The following is an 11,315-nucleotide window of genomic DNA, read 5'->3' on the forward strand; positions in this document are numbered from 1 at the left end:
AACATCATTCTCACAATAAAGAATTAACCTTTACACAAATGGGTAAATTTAAGAATCACTCTATACGACCTTTCATGTAAATAAATAATAGTTCGGGTCTTAACTTAGAAATTTTCGGGGTGTTACACTTATATTATTATTAGTTTATTATTTGCACTTCTTTCGCATTGTTGGATTTTAGGCTGACTTGTCTTAATGGGATTAGACGAGTCTCATCACGTTCATTTTTGGGTCGTGACAAAAACTTACTTTTAAAAAAAATGGAAATCCTTTCCTTCCCGCTTCTTCCTTGAGGAGAGAATGTGGGAAGCAAGGGGGCGGAGCTATCCTTTCCCAAGGGGTGTCTAGTGACACCCCTTCGCTAGAAAATTACACTTTATGTATAGGTAAAAATTTTATTTAATAATTTAATAAACATTTGCTGACACCTCCTAACACAAGTCCATGAAGATTTAGTGTGGTGGTTAAGTTGTTGCAAAAGTTCCTTAAGGTGAATCATTGACACTCTTTACTCATTGTCAACCATTGACACTCCTTGAAAATTCTGACTCCGCCACTTGTGGAAATTAATTGTTTCACTCACCATCCCTAGGTTGTTCTTTCTTCTTTCTTAACCCTCTGCCTCTTAGGTTGAGGATTTTTAGTGGTTCCATCAATGGCGTTTGAGGAAGAACTGAATGCCTTTCTTGTTCAAGCGATCAAAGAATCAATCTTCCACACACTGCTTTATTCATGGAAAGGAATTTTATTAGTTTAGCACGAGATACCAAAGTATTCTTAACTGTTTGATAAAAAGTTCTATTGTTGTCACCTAGGGTCTCCACTCGGATGCTCTTCTTCTTGAAAGTGTAATCAGTCCATACTTTTGGTATTTGGTCAAGACAAGTTACAACCAAATGATCCTTCATTAGATTTTCATGGTCATTACCGGTAGTTAATGAGATGAGTGGTCTCCTTACAAGGTTAGGAAAATCCTCCTCCCTTTGAGCTAGCTTTTGGTATGTGACTTAGGCCAAAGCCTATAATTTTGCATTGTATCAGAGCAGGGTTCATCTAATTTGGCCCAATGTCAGTCTTCCAAATTTAAATTATATATCCATGCAACAGTTGTCCAGCCCTAGGCGTGATTTGCGGTGTTAGAGAATGAAAAAGTCTCACATCGATGATTAATGAGATGAATTGTCACCTTAAAAGGCCTGTTCAATCCTCCTCCCTTTGAGATATCGTTTGGGGTATGAATTAATCCAAAAGCCTAATTTTACATGCAAACATTATCTTGATTCTTAGTCTAAAAATGAGGAGTTTGATTGTGGATGGAGTTCTAGGTCCACAGAATGATATCAATCGCTACCAATAAACGCTAGTCACTTTTCTTTGACGATAGAGACCATTAAAGGGGAGGAGATGATAATAGTAAAAATAATGCCATCGGTGGTGATAGATAAGTTTTCAATAGGTGACGTAGGATTTAAACTCTCCACATATATAAGTAAAACAAATGTTGAGAAAGAGTAGAAAAAGAATAGAAACTAGAAAAGAGAAACCTTGTTTTTTTTCTAAAAATGGAAGTGTAATGAATGGCGAAGATGCAATGTATATATGGGTTTCAAATTGTTAATGTAAATCGTTCCCTCGGTAGCCGGAGGTAAAAAATGGTCCACTCACTGATCGCCACATGCCTTAATCATTAATTACAAGGAGGTGTATGTTACTTCATTAATGGTAGAAGACCTTTCACTTCCTTTCCCTACAAAACAAATAAATTTTCCCACATTCCAGACATAATTCAACGAATACCCAGAAAATGGGAGGACTATTTTGTGTTGGTCAAAATAAAGATTTGACAGTTTGACGTATCAAAAGATGCCACATAGCAATTGAAGTCCAATTGAATTTTTTTAATTAAGATTGGCATGTGTGATAACGATAGATCATGATCCTTTTATAAGGGAGGATTACATCCTAGTTGAATCCTACAAGGAAAGTAGTTCTTTACTTTAAACAATTTCCTTTTCCTTTTTTATAAGGAGTCTTCTACAGTTCTTTTCCCTTTTTAGGAGTCCTTGCTTTTAATGTGCATTACTTCTTACTCATTCTTTTGTCTCAGTTCTGGTAAAAGATTGTGAACCTAGTTCACTTTGCCATTACCAAAACTTTTACTCAGAGTATTATCAAGTCATCAATTTCCTCCTTTTTAATGATTATAAAATATGTCTTTCATATGAGATATCTATTTCCTATAATAGAGTCAACACAGCCACAACAAAGAAATACAATACTTTCCCTTTTTGACATATCAAAAAGAAGGTAAGAATAAGAATAACAAGCAAGGAATCAAAGCAAACTCAAAGCCAAGAGTGGCAACACACACAATCCCCAGCACACCTGAAACTTGCAATCCAATGATATTAGTCATCCAAACAATTAGACATACAGAGCAAGAATATATGATACATATGTACAATCAATCAGGTAGCACACCGATTAAGCCCAAAGTAGGCACCAACAGAGTGATTTGAGCACACAAAACACAACAAATATAGTTATTGTCTCTAAAAGCAGCAAAAAGAGCTAAAGGTAGAAGGATTTAAGGGCAGTGCTAGGGTGAGGAACAGATGGGGGCAGTGAGGGAGTGAGAAGTTGCAACAGTGTATCCACATGAGCATTGCTTTCCTGCTGCTGATGGAGGAACTGGTCATTCAGTTTGGCGACTTCCCCTTGAGGCTCAACCAGAGCAGCCCATAGATACCCAATTTCAGTTTGAAGCACCACATTTGACTCCTTGCAGCATTGAATCAACAAGAAACTGTGAAACATGGCCATTAGCACGGAGAGCAAGTTCGGAAGTAGGATTGTCATCAGGCAGGCAAAAGCATTCAGTGAGGGTCGACCGATTAATCATATCCTTTTTTGTGATTTGCTTAATCATCAAGGTATAGTCATACAGTTGGTTCTTCCTATTCCAGTGCATTAGCCAGCCCCATGTCCCTAAAAGATGACTCATGTCTTCGTTCACCCCTAGGAAGCACTCCCTTATGCACTACATCATAGAATAACTTAAGAAAGGGTTCCATTTCCCCCTTTACTACCTTTATAGGTCTAACTATCACACGCCCCTAGGTAAACTTTGAAGTAAACAAGCAGTCCTCATCCTTTCTCTACACATACTCAGCTAACTCAACAGTAGGAACATGAAATATTTCACCAGTCTTACAAGATCAAAAATCAACTCAACCTCATTAACAGATACAGTCACTTTGTATAGAACTCTACCACCTCAATTTTATAAATCCCTAACGATGTATAAAGAAACAGATCTGCCCATGCCTTAAATGTCAATTTCCTAAGAAGTGTAATGAATGGCGAAGATGCAAAGTACATATGGGTTTCAAAAAGTTAATTTAAATCATTCCCTCGGTAGCCGGTGGTAAAAATTGGTCTACTCACTAATCGCCACATGCGTTGATCATTAATTACATGGAGGGGTATGTTACTTCATTAATGTGAGAAGACCTTTCATCTCCTTTACCTACAAAAAAATATGGATTTTCCCACATTCCGGGAATAATTCAACGAATACCTAGAAAATGGGAGGATTATTTTATGTTGGTCAAAATATAGATTTGAAATCTGAATTATATCACTTACACTAAAAATAAAAATAAAAATTAATCTAAAACATTTTGTTTTGTTAGGTGCCTTGTAATAAATTTCTCATTCACCTTATCATCCAAACTATGCTGCCTTCCCATGTGTTTTCTTTTTTATTTTGTTGCTTCCACTACTTAGTTACCTAGGTGAGAGGTCATCTTCTTTGGTCAGCTTATCAAAGCATCTCCAATATATCCTCATCATCATCCCCATCAGATATGTCATTTTTTCAATCAATATCATAAGCTATATATAGTTGGACTAAGTCCTGAAATTATAACTTTGGTATCATGACTCTTAGCCAATGCTCCCATATCATGGGTCATAACAACTTGTTGATTAACACGCTTCCACACTTATAATTGGGCCTTAGCACCAATGAACAATTAGGAATTAATCACTAAGTATGAACTTATACATATAAAAAAAGGATGGTATTACAAATAACCGAACAAGGACAAATCATGTTAGGTGGTAAGCTTAACAACTATAGTAATGAAATTGAAGTCGTTAAGGCTGTAGGGGATCAATATACATTTGACATAAAGATATCATGGATTAAAAACATACCGGCAAAACAGGAAATATCATCAAATTTTGCTAATTACGAATCGACCTTAAGAGATTGTCTAGAAATGACAAGGAAAATTTTGAAATACAAGAACCTATTGTCAACCATCTACATTACAACAACGGTAAGAAGACGCATTCCTCTTCCAACATCAAAATTGTAATCACCTAAACAGAACAATGAGGCAAAAGATAAAATAGGAGCTTTATTCACAATCAACATAAAAAGACTGGAGACATTTGTGACTGATAACTGCCTTCGATCAACCAGGATGAGAGTATTAGCTCATTCGCACAACGAACGCTTACCAAAAGATCTTTTAATATGTTTTCATCCATTTCATCAAATTCATCACAGTAGAGATCAAGATTTGCATGGTTCAAAGATGAAAAGTCCCCCAGCTTAGTTTTCGTATGACTAAAATCCCCAAAAATCGTTAAATGTTCAACATATGGAGCAACAATTTCATAGCAACATGTATCGCCTTCGAATAAATACCAATTTCCTTGAGGATGATCGTGATTGATCAATTGCAGTTGCGTACATTTTGGAGAAGTCATGTGCAAACCATTAAAACCACAAAATTCACATAGCTTCAAAGATTCCAATTAAGGAAAAATTGACATTATTTGTTTAATGTGTTCATCGTGGAGAAACAAACTTTCCAACGTTAAACTCTTCAGAGATGTCCAATTTAGTACACAATCTTCTAATATTTTGTAGTTATTGCAGTTGAGTTTTATAATCGATGAACTACTACAGAGAACACCCCTTGCCACAAAATTACACGATATATAAGTTAAATTTTGATTTAGTATATATATAAATGTTGACACCTCCTAACACAAGGCCAAGGTGGTTTAGTGCTTTAGTTACGGTGTTCCAAAAGCTTCTTAAGGTCAATCATTAACACTTTTTGAAAATCCTGGCTCCGCCACTGGTGGAAAGTACTTGTTTGTTCTTTCTTCTTTCTTAACCCTCCGCCTCTTTGATTTAGGATTGATACTAGTTTAATCAATGGCAGCGGAGGAAGAAAGTGATGCCCTTCTTATTCAAGTGATCAAAGAATAAATCTTCCACCCACTGCTTAACGAAGAGCATCAACGCGGCAACGTCATCATCAGTGCGGTAAGAGGAATCGTCATTGAAGGACACGGAAGAAGCAAAGCCTTAGAGATTTTTATAGGTATGAAAGGCGGTGTAAGAAAGAAATTAGAGTGAAATGGGAGTGTTCACTGTCATTAAGGAGAAATAGTGTTTACTTTTCTTTTCTTTTCTTTTTCTTAGAAGACAAGCACCACCTCTTTAAAATATCCATTTGTTTAATTTTTGTAGCTATTTTTTTATTTCTAAGGGTTGCTTAACCGCTGCAAATTTAATAAAATAAACGAAGGGTACATAAATCCCCTCAATTCGATACAATTAGTGGATGTTGATTGTAAGCTCGAAATTAAACCTCCACAAATCAGGCGTTTTTGTAGTGTTCTATTCAAGAATCTTTTCAGATTAGAGTTGTTGTATACAAAAGTAGTACCATCCATTGCTTAACATTCTTTGCTAGTCCCACCAAGTTGGAATGCCTTAAACAAATGTGTGGTAACAAGTAAAACCTGAAGGTTGTTTCCATCCTTGTAGGGGGAGATGTCAACCAACTCTTCTTTTTACGAACACAAACCTTCGGTAAAGGAATGAGCAACTATTTTTTTGTGCTAATTGATATCTGGCACATAATTAAGTTTTTACTTTAATTAATGGAAGATACATATTTATGTTTTTAGCCGCTTCATTTGGATACAATCTTAAATTTATGACTTGTACATCATCTAGAAATATTCATGCATGTTTATAAGAAATTAAAAAAAAAAGATTAGAAAGGTATCCTCCTGAATGTAACTGGTAACTTCATCAAATGATATTTCCGCATTAAAAAGTGACTAAAGAAATTACTTTATAGAGTTTCAAACATACTTGGAATAGAAAACATTATGACTAACTGGTCCTAAGGAAAAAATTGCACTTGTTGGAAAAGGTGACAAATACTTCATCAGAGGTATATATCTGACTACATAATGGCATAACCTTGACATTCTTCAAATTCTGTAAGGAAACTTTGAATATATTTTCTTCAATGGAGAGGTACTTCTTGTCTTCCAACAAATCAATCTCTTCGTCTTCATAAAATGGGTGATACTATACATACCAAAGAAGGACAAATCACGTTAGTCATTGAGGCTTTAGGGGATCAATATACATTTGACATAAGATATCCTGAAGTAAGAAAAGAATTAAAAGGTGACGTTGGGAAACACCTTAAAACCCATAATGTTTGTTTAAATACAGCTGCAGGTACGAGCAAACAAGTTAGTGAAAAACAACATAAGAATACAAACTTGAACCAGCTATTTGAAAGACCATTTACTTTGAGAACACCAAAAAACACATTAGCTATGGAACCCCAAACCTCAACCTATGCAGATAGCCTACAAAACGAGAAAAAATTATATAACCATGTTACGAGAACCTATATTGAAAATATATACAAAATCCAAACATATTTAAACCATAATCCTAGATCCACTACAACCAAAGAACCAAATCAAAACATACCGTCCTATCAGGAAATATCATCAAATTTTCCAACTTAGGAGTTGCCTTTAAGAGGTTGTCTAGTAGGGGGAACAAAAGTTTTGAAATACAAGAACTTATTGTCAACCATCTACATTCCAGCAATGGTAAGGAGACGTCTTCCTCTTCCAACATCAAAATGGAAATCACCTAAACAGAAGAATGATTTAGCATATAAAATAGGAGATCTAATCACAATCAACATAAAAAGACTGGAGACATTTGGGACTGATAACTAACCTTGATAAACCAGGATGAGAGTATTAGCTCATTAGCACAACGAGCGCTTACCAAAATATCTTTCACTATGTTTTCATCCATTTCATCAAATTCATCAAAGTCAAGATCAAGATTGGCATGATTTAAAGATGAAAAGTCCCTCAACTTAATTCTCGTATCATTAAAAACCTCAGAAATTGTTAGATGTTTAACATATGGAGTAACAATTTCAAAGCAACATGTATCACCTTCGAATGAATACCAATCCCCGTAAGGATGACCGTGATGGATCAATTCCAGACGCTTACATTTTGGAGAAGTCATGTGCAAACGATTAAAACCACATAATTCACGTAGCTTCAAAGACTCCAATTGATGACAATTAGACATTATTTGTTTATTGTGTTCATCTCGAAGAAACAAATCTTCCAGCGTTAAACTCTTCAGAGATGTCCAATTTAGTACACAGGCTTCTAATATTTTGGAATTCCCACAGTTGAGTTTTAGAATGGATGAACTCCTACAGAGAGCTTCAGGTAAGCTATAGGGTTGGTCATGCTACATGGGATGAACAATATACCGTATGTTCAAGCGTATATCCTACACTTTCTTATTCACAGTAAACTCAAGCCACTTGTCAATTACCGGAAAATAAGACACACCATTATCATATCTGAACACAAAGTTTAGATTGAACTTTTTAATGGTAGAGAAACTAAGGAGAGGTAGTACATTATTCGTTAAGGAAATGAATTTGTGCACAGTCAAGCTATTTGAATGACCATACTCCTCGTTATCATAAACACTGTTGTTGATACAAGTCCATAATTATTGCCAATATTTAGAGAGAATAGTTGTTTTGAACGCATCTGTTATGGGAAATAAAGAAAGAATTTTGACAATAAGAGCATGAGGTAGCTTACTAATCCTATCAATTTCTTCACATGCTGTCTCATTCTTAAATTTTTTCTGAGCTGAGTTTTTAATAAGCTGACTTTCAGAGTTGCCAGAGAATTGGTCTTGGTTGCTTATGTTGTTCAAACATTATTCCTATTGCTACCTGAAATCACAATGTTAGCGAACCACTCAAGCATAAAAAAAAATACACTAGAATTTGTTTGTGAAGAATAAGAAGAGTTTCTGAAAATATGTTGTTGAATAATAACAGGAAATCCATAAATTTATAGAAAACAAAGAATAGCGTAAACGTGTGCTTATTATGCCTTATCGGAAAGGTCACAACCCCTTGGAAAAGTCACAATCCTTTGAAATAGTCACAACCTTTCAAAAAAGTCACCAGAAAAGTCGCAATTCTTCAAAAAAAAATCACAACTATCCATAAAAGTTTCAACTGTTCATTTTTCATTTACACCTTTTAAAGCCCAACAAGTCATGCTACGCTTCTCTTTTTTTAAGAAACAACATAGGGCTAAGAAGGGATGGAAATTATCAGACATCAATATTGAGAATAAATTTACTTGCAACTATAATTGCTATACACAATTTATGTTTCTTTTTTTGTTCATTATTTTTTTAATGTGGTAATATATGATATTTATTATTAAATTTTTGTTCTTAAGAATAGGGGCAGGGAAAGGGGAAAATGAAGGAGGACATTACAATTAAGATGAGGAATTGAATGATCTCACCAAAAATAAAATGAAAATTTAGTAGTCGATGCTACTAAGATTATCCCATGTAATTGTTGGGATATACTATTAACCATGTAATTGTGTTATAGTATTTTTTTATTTAATCCCTTGTAAAGATTTTTTATGTTATTTATTTAATATAATAAATTTTTGTTTAAATAGATCATTATGTATATATGTGTGTCCATTGCTTATATAGTAGACAATTTTGTGTATGGAGTATTTTAACTCATACACGGAAGATTAAAATTGTTGGTGCATATAAGTTATAAATTTATGTTCACGATCAAAGATGAAGTAGGACGAACATCTTGATGATCGTAGCACAAGATTAAATATAATTTGATCTTAATTATGAGAATGGTTAAATTCAACTTCTTGTGCTAGTACATTTTGTATGTATTGAACGGACCAATTAGAGACATTTGTTTATGTTCTGAATATTTATAAATAAATTCTCTAGTCCACTACATGTACTTATACTCTCAATCTTGATATAATTATTATGATCTATGTAATTTATTTTATTGTTTTAATCTATTAAAAGGTGAGACTTTTTGATGAGTCAATAAATTCCTAATAGATTAGATAATGACAAATTACATTAGTGAAATAATAATTAGTTGATAGAACCGTGTCTCGGACCCGAGATGAAGACACCCCTTTATGGTTACTTATAAGTTTTCACGTGAAAACCCTGCAGGTGGATTTTAGATCCGTCACGTGAAATAAGTTAAGTAAATATAATAAAGGATTAATTTAGTCAATGAATTAAATTTTCAGATAATTTTGATTTAATTGATTGGTGTCGGTAATTCTAACACGGGGGGTTAATAAGATGTAGTAGTAGATTTCGAAATTAAATCGAGGAGTGCAATTACAGAATTTTAGTGGAATACTATGTAATTTATTGCGATATGGTTAATTCGTTCATTTGAGAATTATTATCGTAGTTGGAAGCCTCTATTAAATATATCTACGGTCCCTACTATGCCTGATTAATTGACCAAGTTTGAAAAGAAGGACAAATTAATTTTATTGTTGATCTTCTTTAAAGGATGAATTATTTGAGAATTAAAGATTGAGTTAGTGACAAAAACGTTTGGCTTTAAATGGATGAAAACGTTTTTGTTCTTATTACAAAAACGTTTGGCCTTTAATGGATGAAAACGGTTTTGTTCTTATTACAAAAACGTTTGGCCTTTAATGGATGAAAACGTTTTTATCTCAATTTATTCTCATGATCCTCTTGATTGCTAATTAAGCCTGAAATTTATTTGGACGTTTTTCCTATTCATTCTTGAGTTGGAAAACTAGATAAATAGGCTGAATGTGGCATGAAAGAGATCATCTTTTGAAAAACAAGTAATACTTGCCCACACAAGTAACTTGGTAGTAACAGTCAATCAGGAAATAGGAGAAGATCGTAGCTCTGGATCCTTGGCATCTGGACGACTTTTGTAGAAGTTTCAACAGGTTAGTGCTCTTCTAAATTCGTTTATGTTATATTGTTTAGTCTATATGTAAGATTTGTGATCCTGAATATAGCTTCCGTTGTGCATATTCTAACAATTGGTATCACGAGTCTTCTTACATATACTAAATAATGTAATAAGATAATTCATGATATAGACATGATGCGTTACTGTTTCATAAATGAATTCGTTGTATCCTAAATACGTTATTTTCTGCTTATGAATTTATGATTTGATGTTCTGTTCAATGATAAGATTGGAATAAATCACTGTTTATAATTCCAGTTTAAAAACAGAATGTTTCATGTATTGTTGATAATTGTTCATCAACAGATCTTGTAAAACGAATTCATGTTTCATGTTCATTGAATTAATAGTTTGAGTAAGGTTTTTAAATATTTCCTGGATTCTAAATATTTAAAGTTCTACAAAAATTTTAAAACAAAACGGACAGCATGCCATGCCTGGCAAAAATTTTTTTTCTGACAAACTCCGATTGGTCTCAAATTTGGTTGGTTGATTGGAAACGACCCAGTGAGCAATACTCACTGTTGTGCTGTGACCAAGGGCCTTTTTTGGCCATTCGGAGTCGTTTTGATGGGTTTTTGGCCATTTTTATGTTTACGAAACATTAAAAAATAAATTAAAAATTGTTTTTAGTAATCCAGTGGCGTAAGGGTTCATCCCTAACACTTATAAATGTATTTTACAGTAAATATATGAGTTTATATGTTGACTTAGGTCCTCTTCCCCATCGGATAAACTCATATATTTTGCTACTGTTTTGGTACGTCTTTTGCTTTGATGACTTGTTTAAAACTTTCCAACTAAGTTACATGTTGAATCAATGAACAAGAGACATAATCCATATCCATATATTCCTTATTATACTTAACATAATACTCTCTAACTGAGTTGGACTTGTTTTGTTTAATTGGTACTATATTAACACATGCTCATATATTTGCTTGAATAGTTAAGTTTCCCAATCGAATCTAACTGTTTATAGGCATGATTCTGTGAGTCTTGTTGTGTTTTTTTATAATATATCATGTATACTTAATGATCTATTTTATCTCTCTCAGATTAACTATGTCTCACTTCAATCCCCTGTCCTCAATC

General features: G+C 33.8%; 1 non-coding gene and 1 pseudogene across 1 annotated transcript; both read right to left on the reverse strand.

The window, feature by feature from the left end:
• Positions 1-2,571: 2,571 nt before the first annotated feature.
• Positions 2,572-10,806, reverse strand: LOC125840864 (putative F-box/LRR-repeat protein At5g02930; annotated as a pseudogene).
• LOC125840918 (U6atac minor spliceosomal RNA) lies at positions 5,769-5,893 on the reverse strand. The gene has a single exon (XR_007443768.1). It is a non-coding gene; the product is annotated as a U6atac minor spliceosomal RNA (small nuclear RNA).
• Positions 10,807-11,315: the final 509 nt, after the last annotated feature.

This window comes from Solanum verrucosum, unplaced genomic scaffold (genome assembly GCF_900185275.1).
Source record: "Solanum verrucosum unplaced genomic scaffold, falcon-dt-bn FXZP01000194.1, whole genome shotgun sequence".
In the NCBI taxonomy this organism is placed as follows: Eukaryota; Viridiplantae; Streptophyta; class Magnoliopsida; order Solanales; family Solanaceae; genus Solanum; species Solanum verrucosum.